This window comes from Lacerta agilis, chromosome 6 (assembly GCF_009819535.1).
Source record: "Lacerta agilis isolate rLacAgi1 chromosome 6, rLacAgi1.pri, whole genome shotgun sequence".
Taxonomy (NCBI): domain Eukaryota; kingdom Metazoa; phylum Chordata; class Lepidosauria; order Squamata; family Lacertidae; genus Lacerta; species Lacerta agilis.
In genome coordinates, this window is record NC_046317.1 from 184640 (window position 1) to 197269 (window position 12630).

Genomic DNA, 12630 nt, shown 5'->3' on the forward strand with positions numbered 1-12630 from the left:
CTGGCGCCCCCCCCCCCCCGCCAAAGCCTGCTTTAGCGGGAGGTGGGGGTGGTGGAGAGGCAAGCAGCAGTGGAGAAGCTGCTGCTCGTCCGTCCCATCCCCCACCAAAGCCTGCCTTAGCGGGAGCCGGGGGTGGTGTAGGGGGCAAGCAGCACCTCTCCGCTACAGCGGAGAAGCTGCTGCTAGCCCCAGGGCCGTCTCAGGCACAACTGCTGCCGTGGCACGGCGATCCTTCCGGCGCCCCTATACGTCCAGGGCGTCCGGGGGAGAGCGCGGGCGGCGCAAGCACCCGGCCACCCGTGGGTGCTGGGGAGGCCGCCAGCAGGGCCGCGCTGCTCCCCCCGCTCGCTGCGCTTGAAGACGGGGCTGGGTAGCCGGCTCACAGCCCGCCCGGGAGCAGCATGGGGGTGCCCGGTATGCCAGCAGGCTCGCGGGGGTGCCCCTGGGGGGCTGGCGCCCTGGCGCGCCGTGCCACCAGCCCCAATGGACGAGACGGGGCTGGCTAGCCCATCCCGCTCAAGCCTGGCCAGCGCCCCCTCCATTTTGGCGCCCTAGGCAATTGCCTAGTTTGCCTAAATGGACGTGCCGGCCCTGCCTGCATCATCCTGTTTTATCGACATCCTGCGCCAGAAGCTTCCTGAAGGTCTGCATGTACTCTGCTGTGTCCAACTGGTCCTGGTTGGCACATTTTCGCATCAGGCTCAACACTGTTGAAAATGTTGATTAGGGATGTTCTTCATTTAGGGCATGGGTAGGCAAACTGGGGCCGAGTCCAGCCCAATCGCCTTCTAAATCCGACCAGCAGACAGTCCGGGAATCAGCGTGTTTTTACATGAGTAGAATGTGTCCTTTAATCAAACTGCATCTCTGGGTTATATGTGGGGCATAGGAATTTGTTCATTTCCCCCCCTTTAAAATATAGTCCGGCCCCCCCACAAGATCTGAAGGACAGTGGACCGGCTCCCTGCTGAAAAAGTTTGCTGACCCCTGGTTTAGGGGGTCTGGTGCTGTGACCATTAGGTCTTCTGCAAAGAGCCCTTATTTATAGGTTCTGCCTTTTATTTCAGGTGTTGCTTTTGTGATTGAAGAAAAGAACCTCTTCACTGAGCGTATCAATGGCTACATTTGACACTGACTTAGAATTCCTGCCTGAAACGTTTATGCAACTGCAATAAGCTGTCAATGAGCTGACTCATTGGAATGGAAGTTACGTAGTAAAGAATGGCCAAATTCTCAAAAAGGCAAGTACTTCCCACCTAAGGGAAGGAGTTAATATTAATGGAAATGTGTTCAGTTGAATTTAATAGAACTGGGACAGAATGTGAAACTAGTCTGGGAAGATCAGTATTGCTGATTATTCCAATTGCTAAATGGAGCCTCCAGGACCAGAGGTGGTATTATTTGGCATACTAATTGCTAGAAGTAGGGAGAACAGCTGGTTCATATTCGCCTATGAGCTGTGCAAAAGCATATGGCTGTCTGCTGTTGAAAACCATCAGCACTGAACATTTACTAAGTGTTTTGAATAAATTCTAGAAAGGTACCCATGTTGGTTGACCACAGAGAAAGCAACACTATTGTGCTTCTTTAAAGACTAGCACATGTGTAGTTTAAACTTGTAGGCACAGGCCTCCTTCATTAGCATTTGTAGGGGCTCCTACCAAAACACATCACAATCAATTAGTTGGTCTTGAAGGTATCACAAGACTCATTTGCATGGCATGCCAAGCTTATCCATTCATTGCAGTAAATCTGCAGCCTTGGAATTGCCCTTAGTTGCTCTTGTACTCTGGGTATATTGGCTTTGCAGAAAGAGTATCTGACTGAGGAAGCCGAGGCAGGACTGTAAAAAGTAGCATCAGCTCCATGTGCAATGTTCCTCTGACATACTCAGTACTGTTGCCACGGAGATAATGATTGTCCTAGTGTCATTATCCATCTATCAACAGTAAGAGTAAATTTGCTGTATGATATTGTTCAGCAAATGGAGCATTTCTGCTGAACACTAAAAACTGCTACATATTTGAGTAGGTTCCCTAAAACCAATTGGAGCATCTATATGTTTCATGTTCTGAAAATACCAAAATCACTAACAATTGCCCTTTGTATGTTTTGCTTTTTAGGTTAAGTGACTCAAATCTTTCACTTCCAATCCAGACCTGAAAATTGTATGCCACAAATGCAACTGGTCAGGAACAGTGTTAAAATTCTTACATGTACTACAGCTCGTTGCCGTTTCCTGCCTTCAAAATCCAGCACTACGGGGGACGAAGTGTTCAGTGGGACTTATTCTAATGTGTGTAGAGGATGGCAGTCTTGATGTCTCTTGCTGGTGAGGTGGTGTGTTCAGAATCTACCTGTACATCTTTGTGGTAGCTTTACAAACTCAACTACTCATAGATGCTGCATAAACTACCAAGCAGATTTATAAATGACTATGACAGGAGACCACATGGTCAAATATACTAAACAGCAGCTTTTCTGTTTAGGCTGTGGGTGCCCAAGCTGTCCTCCTACCTGCCAAATTTATCTCCCCCCCCCCCCCGCCGGTCTCTATCACTGCAAAGTTTGCTGAAAGGCAATAGGTTTTATTTTTTTGTTCTTGTTTTATGTGTTTTTATGCTGTGAACCACCCTGAGATCTTCACATGAAGGATGGTATACAGTCTATTTAGGTGGTGGTGGTGACACATGTTGAAAGTCGCCATCCTGTGCCTTTCTCCTCATGAAACCCACATGCCTCTTAGCAGACCAAAGCCTTGTTTAGCAGGCTGAAAAGACTATGCTCTCCTGTGTGTACACTTGCACATACCTGAACTACACCATTGGCACTTAGACCCCAACTGCCCCCCCACTGGACTGGATATAGCCATTGGATGCAAAAAGTTTGCCTACTCTTGCTTTAGCTACTGGTTTATGCATTGTTCCAATTATAAGTTGGCCAGTAACCTGATGACTGTGAGCAGTAATATCAAATTGAAAATTGAATTTTATTTGAACATAATTTGTTTGCTCCTTAATTGTAAAAACTGCTAAGTTGGGTTTATGTAGAATCTAAAATGTACACAAAAATCAACAATAAAAGTCAAGTTTAAAGTAAAAACAAAATAAAAAATAAAAAATTCCTTCCAGTAGCACCTTAGAGACCAACTAAGTTTGTTCTTGGTATGAGCTTTCGTGTGCATGCACACTTCTTCAGATACAGTTTAAAGTAAGTTTACCGTAAAGTCAAAATATAAATAAAATAAGCAGTTTAAAATATACAGTGGTACCTTGCAAGACGAATGCCTCGCACAACGAAAAACTCGCTAGACAAAAGCGTTTTTCGATTTTTTTAAGGGGCCCGCAAGACGAATTTTTTCTATGGCCATGACTCGCAACACGAAAACTAGGCATGGCGCAATGAAAACCAAACACCACAAAAAGGCGAGGAAGAGGGATAAGAAGAAGCGCAGCTCTCGGAGGGAGTGAGGCATTCCGGAGTCTTTTGTGGCTGCGCGGCCTGAACCCTGCTGCGAGGAGAGTGGCAGCGGCGGAGCTTTGCATTGCATTGTGGCTGAGGAGACCAGCAGGGCTCCAGGGGTGGGAACCTGAAACGGAGCGGCTCCTCATCTTTGCCGCTGCCGTTGTGGCCGGGCGCTGCTCCCTCTTTCCATCTCCTCACCATGGTTGCAGCAGCACAAAGCGCGAGCAAGCGCTGGAGGCTCCCCCTTCCCAGGCTGGAGACGGAGCCTGAGCCCGGCCAGGACGCGGCAGCCCCTTTCCCGCCCCGCTGCCTGAGGGGGATGCGGCGGTGGCTGAGGCGGGAGAAGCAGGGCAAAGACGCCGTTGACAGTGCCGGGCAGTCGCTGCTGCTGCTGCTGCTGCCAGCAACAGGCCCCGACTTTTTTTGCCCATAGGAACGCATTAATTAAATTTCAATGCATTCCTATGGGAAACAGCGCTTCGCAAGACGAAATTATCGCAAAACGAAACTACTCGTGGAACGAATTAATTTCGTCTTGCGAGGTACCACTGTACATCATAAAATTTCACATTAAAATACACACTAATTTTACATAATTGGATAGGTTCATCTAAACACATGTATTTAACTGGTGTTGAAAACAGTTATAGCAAAGGAACCTGATGAATGTAAATGGTATGAAAGTTCCAAATCAGTTTCTACATTTCAGATTCTGGTACCAGCTGTTTTATCCTACTGGAAGGAATTTTTTATTTTGTTTTGACACCTGAGACAGGTAAAAACAGCACCATCTGCAGGACGTCAAAGCAACACATGCTATAGAACATCAGACTTGAGGTCAGCTCCGCCAATAGGCTGTTGGTGGGCAAGGGGACGCATCAAGCATCAACCTCCTCCACGACAACTCCATGCCACAGACAGGGCCATTTCTCATTTAACAACAGTGAGCCACAAAGTGCGGTGAGCAGGGAGCAATTCATGCCACGTCGCGCCCCACCCCCGCCAACGGGCTATTGGCCGTTACTGAGATAGGAAGACCATGTAGCCTCTGCTGGAAGAGGAGGCAGGTGGAAATTCAACGGGAGAAGCTGTGGGGAGGCAGACAAAAGCAGAGTCGTGTGCGCGGGGGGGGGGCAGCACTTTTACAGGAACACCATTTCTGAGGGTGGAACACGGAGGGGAAGGTGGGAAAGAAGGGGAAGGAGCCTCTACGTTGGGAGTGGAGGCAGGCGGGAGTTCAACGGGAGAAGCTGTGGGGAGCCAGGCGAAAACAGGGTCTCCTACCAGTAGGGAACAACCAAAAATATTATATACCCAAAAGCATAGTGAAATTAATCCTATTACAAACGTGCACTTTCTTTTTTCTATCTTCCTTTTCCATTTCACAAAATGAGCCACAGCAACGCGTGGCCGGGTCAGCTAGTACTGTATAAAAGCATTGGAAGTACATATTTAGCAAGACAGTATAAAGGATAATATGTTCCTGCTGCTGCTGCTCAAATGTTGTTTCCAGAGCAGAATTTCTGGGGATTGGACTTTGATCTCCAAAATACCATCCTCTTTGGGAGCCATTGGAAAGCAAACTATGGTTTGTTTTTGTAATTTATATTATGATGCTTAGAATCGGATAATGCAAGACACTTGAGGATGCCAATAAGTTATTACTACTACTATCTGAATGAGAGAGTGAAATATGAATATGCAGTCACAAGTTATTTAAAAGGCAGAAGACAGTGTAAATTGTACTTAAAATTTGTTTACATGCATTTTATATTTGGAAAACAAAAGCACATTTGATACATTTGTTATCTTTTTATATGCAAACATTGTATATAATAGAAATGTAAGAATCATTGCATTGGAGGATTTGCTTTGCCACATTGCAATCCTGGATTTGCATAAAGTCATGGCAGGGGAGGGTGGGAGCACTGAGACATAAAAAGGGAACATTTTAAACAGTGGCAGAAGTCTAAGTAGAGCAAGCAAGCGTGACACTGAGGAGAGGAAGGGACAGTTTAAAGTAAGGTTTGAATACAAGAAGCAAGTTAGGATTGTTAGCTTTTTGGCGTTAGAGCCTGTGTTGAACCCATCTCTTTAATTTCTTGTTAAAACCTTTTTTTAAAATCCCTCAGTGTTCCACTTTACTGCTGTTTAAAACTGCCATTTCTCCTTTCAGTGTTACTACATGATTTTGTGGAAATGGTTTGATTTGGTTGCGTACTTTTTGATGTTTTATTTATGACCACTTATGTTATGTTTGCAATTTATATTTTTTCATGTTGTAAGCCGCCTTAAACATGATTTGAACTAGGAAAAGGTGGAATACAAAGAAAATTCTGTATGTATAGCCATTACTGCTTTATTCAAACTTCTACCATTGTTTAAAACAACCACCTCCCCCCTTTCAGCATACTACCCTTCTTGCTGTACTCAAACATCTCTCTCTGCCATTGCTCAGTTGTCTTGTGTGAGATAAAGGATGCAGAGCCCGCAAATATTCCATAATACCTTCCTACAATGTATTTCACTTCGAGTACAATGTGTTGTGCTCAACATGAAGTGCAAGATTCAATGTAGTAATTTATAAGAGATATTTTGTCAGCAGGCAAACCACCCATATGTGTGCAACTGATCTTAACTGAAGAAGCTAACTGGGAGGCTTGCTCTTAAGATTCCATTCATCTTAAAGATTGAGTAACATATCATGGGTGCATGCAAAGGGGGATGCAGAATAGGAGAAAAGCTAAGGCATGGATATGGGGGTGATCTGTGCAAGTATTGTTGGCATCCAACTTCTCTCAAGAAATAATGGATTGCACCTCTGGGGGTGAAGTCAAACCACTGTGTTAGCAGCATCGAAGTTGTGTTAGCAGCATCGAAGCTCCCTGTGACACAAACCTGGACTGTGTATGGAGGTCCTGTGCTGTCCAGACAAGACACCACCCCTTGGCCTTGCTGATATGGTCCAAAGGAATGCAGAGCAATACATTTGGCACTAGCTCAGCTGCAGGTGCTATCGGATACGTACAAGGCATCATCTAACCATTTTAGGGACTCCACTTCGGATTCGTGTAGGGTTTACTTCTGAGTCTTCTCTTCTCCTGAAGATATCCCACAAGGCAGCAGAGGTTTAGCATCAGTTTTCCTTCTAGATGGGCTACCTTCCCAGGTGGATGAGCCCCATCTGCCCCTCACATACCTCAGCAACAAGTGCAGAAACTGCCTTCTTGATCGTTGGACCCACTCTTGCTCTCATCCACTCAATCTGCTGGAGCCTGCCTTTCCATGCAGAAGTCCCTAACTCACCAAGGGTCCATCAGCTCCCCTCACCTGGTTTAGCTGGCCAGACAAATCCATTCCTGGGGGTTGGCTGCTGTCGCATACTGACAGCTTCTAGGAGCCAAAGGTGAGAGCTGAGTGCATGATGGAGACTGAAGGTTGGCAAACTACCCCTGGAGGGACATGGCATGTCCACCAGCAGAGGTGCTACCCCTCTCCGTATACCCCATACATCTGTGTAAGAGGCATCAAAATAGGGGTGGCATAAAAGGGTCCACAGAGTAGAAGGGCATGGTGGCTTCATAATTAGGAGAAAAGGATGCGGGAGGAAGAAGCTGCAGGTTACCATGGGGTAGTTTTGTGTGCAAGGGCTATCAGGAAGGCAGGTTCATCCACAGGTCAGAAGTGGAAGTGCAATCAGCTTTTTTATTCAGAAAAGTCAAAACAGCAGTTTTAAGCTAAACTGCCCTGGGTGAATACATTGCTGAGACTGTTGTCTGGCCCCTCCTTCCCTTTCTAGTCCTCTTCCTCTGGACTAATAAGCAGCCATAAACTACGAGGAGGAGGAACCCCTCTGGCCTGTCCAGCCCATTGCTCAGCTACACACAAGGCTTTTCATGACATTGGTGTCAGTGAAGGAGAGCTCACTCACTATAGAGGGACCAGCCAGCTGCTGTGAAACTGCAGCATTGTCTGGCTCCTCCATTTTCTCTTTCAGCGTCTGCGCTCAAACTGAGACGCTCAGTGCCCAGTCCTATCCTTAAAGGGTTTTCTTGTTCTGACCCCATGTTCTCTCTTGCCTCCTGCTTCTACCACCTCCTAGCTTGTCCCCTCCTCTGACTGGTCTGTGTCCCACCATCACTGCCCTGGATCCAAGTCTTCCTCTTCTGTGTCATCGGGGGGGGGGCGCATTCTTGGGTGGGTGACACGCACCACTCATCCAGCCAGGCCCTGACATTGGGGTGCACAAAAGGAAGGGGAGGTGGCATGGACATGCGGAGGAACGTTAAAAAGGGTGTAAAGCAGGTATGCAGAACAGAAGACAGAAGCATCTTCAGAAGTGGGGTTAGGAAGATGAAAGTGTAAAGTAGTTGTAAAGTGTAATGGTTGAGTGTCGAGGTGGTTGGAGGATGGGTGGTGGCTAACATGTTGAATCCTTACAAGACAGAAGTACTGTTTTGTGGGGACAGGAGGCAGGCAGGTGTGGAGGACTCCCTGGTCCTGAATGGGATAACTGCCTCTGAAGGACCAGGTGCACAGCCTGGGAGTCATTTTGGACTCACAGCTGTCCATGGAGGCGCAGGTCAATTCAGCTGTCTACCATCTGGTACGCAGGCTGTGACCCTATCTGCCCGCAGACTGTCTCACCAGAGTGGTGCATGCTCTAGTTATCTCCTGCTTGGACTACTGCAATGCACTCTATGTGGGGCTACCTTTGAAGGTGACCCAGAGACTACAACTAATCCAGAATGCGGCAGCTAGACTGGTGACTGGGAGCCACCACCAAGACAACATAACACCGGTCTTGAAAGACCTACATTTGCTCCCAATACGTTTTTGAGCACAATTCAAAGTGTTGGTGCTGACTTTTAAAGCCCTAAACGGCTTTGGTCCAGTATACCTAAAGGAATGTCTCCACCCCCATCGTTCTGCCCAGATACTGAGATGCAGCACCGAGGGCCTTCTGGCAGTTCCCTCACTGTAAAAAGCAAAGTTACCGGGAACCAGGCAGAGGGCCTTCTCGGTAGTGGCGCCCGCCCTGTGGAACGCCCTCCCGTCAGATGTCAAGGCAATAAGCAACCATTTTACTTTTAAAAGACAACTTCCCTCTTTAGGGAAGTTTTTAATGTTTGATGCTATACTGTTTTTCATATTCGGCTGGAAGCCGCCCAGAGTGGCTGGGGAAACCCAGACTGATGGGCAGGGTATAAATAATAAATTATTATTATGGGGAAGCCCTAGGGGGTTAACGTGGGGGAAATGGCAAAGTGTTGGTGAGTGGAGTAAGGGGGGGGCTTTTGTTGTTCTGTCGTTCAGTTGTGTCCAACTCCTTGTGACCCCATGGACCAGAGCACACCAGGCACGCCTATCTTTCACTGCCTCCCGCAGTTTGGCCAAACTCAGGCTAGTCGCTTTGAGAACACTGTCCAACCATCTCATCCTGTTGTCCCCTTCTCCTTGTGCCCTCCATCTTTCCCAACATCAGGGTCTTTTCTAGGGAGTCTTCTCTTCTCATGAGGTGCAGTCTCCCATAAATAACCTGAACCTAACGACCAATTATTCTAAGAGCTCATTGGCTCCCACACAGTCCCCTCTGGAGGAAAGTACCTGTGCCAAGAACCACCTTGCTATGTTGTTGTACATCTGAGTCTTCTGAAGAGGCAAAGCATGGACATAACCATGGACCCATTTGACCAGTTAGACTCCCTTACCTGTGATGCTGGATGGTCCATGCATATTGTTGTGTTCCTGTCTGCTGGCACCAACCACATATGCAGCACGAGTGCTCTATCTTATCTCCCTTCTTCCTAAGAGCTGTCCTGAGGGTTACTTTATGCCCTAGCCCTCCAGGGTCATGATGTTTGACCCTTAGCCATAGCCATTCTGTTTTTGTTTTGTTTTTTAACAAGAATTTATTGGTTTTCCACATCAAAACAAATACAAATACAATAGAAAACAACAACAACAACAAATACAACAAGAAAAACAGAAATAAAAGAAAATACATACCTACACCGGAACACCAACACTCCATACATTTAATTAAAATCTTATTTCAAATCTAATTAAGGGGACTTCCCCCGTTCTCTCCTCTGCTTCCAATTCTAATTTACTTTAGTAACTTTCTATCTATTTCAACAGTTCATTCACCTAAATTCATAATCTTCATCTCTAAAATTTAAGTCATTTAACATCAAGATATCAAAATACAACTTCTTAATACAAATCTTAACTTCTTATTACCTTATCTATCTCTTATTCCACTAAAACTGCTGCTGGTATTTCTAATTCAAACCTTATATAATATTAAACTATCCTTCTTTAAAAACAGTCCAAGTATCTCTTCTCTATTCCAAATCAAAAATTTTAACACTCTGACTTCGGGGTACCATGATATGCCTTCCTGATTACACATCTAAAATTTTCACCCTACCCCTCTTCTTACCATTTTTTCTCCCCACCTCGGAATCACCCACCAGACTTCCCTCCACCCCTTTCCAAAGCCATTGTCCAGAATGTCCTCTTTTTCCTTGTATCTAAAGGCCAAAGCCTTGTCCAGAAGCATCCTTGCAAAGCTCTTCAGGAAATATAATACGTCACCATCCGGCATCTCCATTTCAAACTTCCAATCAACTTTTAATTGTAATTCCCAAGATCGTTGTTCCTTCATTTCTGGGCTCCCACCCCAGAAATCGGATATATGTCTAAATTCAACCCTGGGCCTCTCACACCAACAGGGTTTTTCTTCTTCTTGGAGTTGCGTAGTCACTGTGTCTTGTTCTCCAGATATTTCCTCAAGTTCCTTAGCAAGGTTCTCCTCAAGTTCATTAGCAAAGTTCTCAGAAACCTTACCAATTCCAAAAAACTTTTCGTCGACATTCTGATTCAGCAGTTCTAATTTCTGGTTCAAAAGTTCTAGTTTCAAAAGAATTATCCTTTGTCCTTGGGTCATTCCCGGATCTAAAGTCATTTTAAAAGCGAAACCAAAAATGGCAGAAGCAGGCAGGAAATAACAAAGTTCAGTACTTTTCCATCTTTAAGTCTCAAGTTTCAGCCGCCATTTCCCCCTAATCAGGGTGCGAAAATTATATTCCACCAACTTTGAGAAGAAATGCTTTAAAAGTCTCAATCCTCCCCTAGCAGGGGTTTTGACAGATCATACTTGTCAGAGAAACTCCAATAGAAACATTGTATCAGCCAAATGCAGCAACAGCCAGATACATTGTTACTTCTTCCAATTCGGCAGGGAGAGGAACGGACTTCCTTTTGACATTCCTCCCTAAAAGCCAATTAAAGAAATTTTAAGGCCAATTAAACTCCGTACTTACAGCTTACGGGGTTCTTCTTTTTTTGCTTTTTGCTTCAATTAGGTAAGAACGATACGCTCATCGCCGGCGGCAGCCGCCACTTAGCTTCCCCGGCTGGGGCAAAACCTCCACAGCCCCGCGCCGTTGCCCTTTCACTCCTGCGCCCCTTTTACAAGGGGAACCGGAGAAAGGGTCGGCGCAATGGGGCCAGACAACCCTCGACCGCCGGCAATGGCGCCCTCGCCGGAAGTCCAGCCATAGCCATTCTGATGGCTGGGTCTTGTAGAGGTCTGCAGTTTGTCAAGCATTGCTACCAATAGGGTCTCCTACCTGTTGAGGAGTTGATCCTATGCTATCATCATCCAGGAGCTCATTCTGAGTTCTAAAACACAGGTCCATCTACCTGTGTAAATGCACAAGGCAGGGACCATTTCAGCTGGCACTGCTAATCTCATCATCCTTTTCCCTACACTACAGCTACTTTCTTTTTAATACCCACTTTAATGGAATATTCCTTTTCATTCAACCAGAGTAAAGGAGGGAGAGGCCACACAGCTTCTGCAGCACCCCATGACGGGTGCAAGAGGTGTTCCAGGACCTTATAAGAAACAAAAGGAGAAAAGAGGATGGGGGTCATTCCCTGCCAGTAAACCTAGCCAGGACGTCTGAGCCACTGTGAGACCAAGCCAGCCGAGAGAAGGCCAGAAGCCCCTCCTGACAGCAGCTGCCACCATTTGGGAAAGGATTGGGGTGCTAATGCTGGCAGTAAATGGGAGAAGGCTTTTTCCTGGATATAAAATCTTGCAGAAAGGATGGGAAAGGTTGTACTGATGGTTTCCATTCTTTTGCTAAATTAGAGATCTGCCTAAAGACTTCTAATTCATTGTGCTCAACGTCCTCTATGACACTGTTATGACAAAGGGAAATATTCATAAACCAGAAAAGAAATTGCAGCGTCTCTTGACACTCTCATGTGGACTTGTAAGTGGCCAGTCTTTAACAAAGAAACCTTTTTTTTTAAGGGTGACACCAGCATGAAGCCACAGAATCTCATCTATAATTTCTGGATTGAACAGTAATTTGGGGGTGTTTGAGTTATCAAATGCTAGTGTTGCAAATTACTGTGTTTATTTGGCAATCATGTAAATTTGAACAAATTTGTCCAACTGTATTTTCCCCCCATTTCATTTCTAACCCTGTATCAGGAAGTTTTTTTATGTTTGGTGTTTTATTATGTTTTTTATATGCTGTAAGCCGCCCAGAGTGGCTATGGAAACCCAGCCAGTTGGGTAGGCTATAAATAAATATTTTATTTTTATTTTTATTACTATTATTATTACTCCATTTGACTTCATTGTTTACATTCCCCCCCCCCACAAACATGTATACAGACACCTACCAATTGAATATAACACTTCATGGAACTGATGAAATAGCTTCTAGTTCAGTGTTTTTCAACCACTGTTCCGCGGCACACTAGTGTGCCGCGAGATGTTGCCTGGTGTGCTGTGGGAAAAATTTGTTTATTTGATTCCTATTCAAGAGAATTACTTTATATATAGTCAATATAGGCACAGAGTTAAATTTTTTAACATTTTCTAATGGTGGTGTGCCTCGTGATTTTTTTCATGAAACAAGTGTGCCTTTGCCCAAAAAAGGTTGAAAAACACTGTTCTAGTCAGTGAATTAGGTCAGTAAGGCAGAAAAACTTTTCCCAGAAGGAGCATCTGAGGAATAGATTCAAGCATGTGCATTGGTGGTTCAGTGGTAGAATTCTCGCCTGCCACGCGGGAGGCCCGGGTTCGATTCCCGGCCAATGCAACTTACTTGTTTTACATTACATAGTCATAAAATATTG

General features: G+C 45.6%; 2 non-coding genes across 2 annotated transcripts; both read left to right on the forward strand.

Annotated features, from left to right (window-relative positions):
• The first annotated feature begins 1749 nt into the window (after positions 1-1749).
• LOC117049328 lies at positions 1750-2023 on the forward strand. The gene has a single exon (XR_004426956.1).
• Positions 2024-12522: 10499 nt separating this feature from the next.
• On the forward strand, positions 12523-12593 carry TRNAG-GCC. The gene has a single exon. It is a non-coding gene; the product is annotated as a tRNA-Gly (tRNA).
• The last annotated feature ends 37 nt before the right edge of the window (positions 12594-12630 follow it).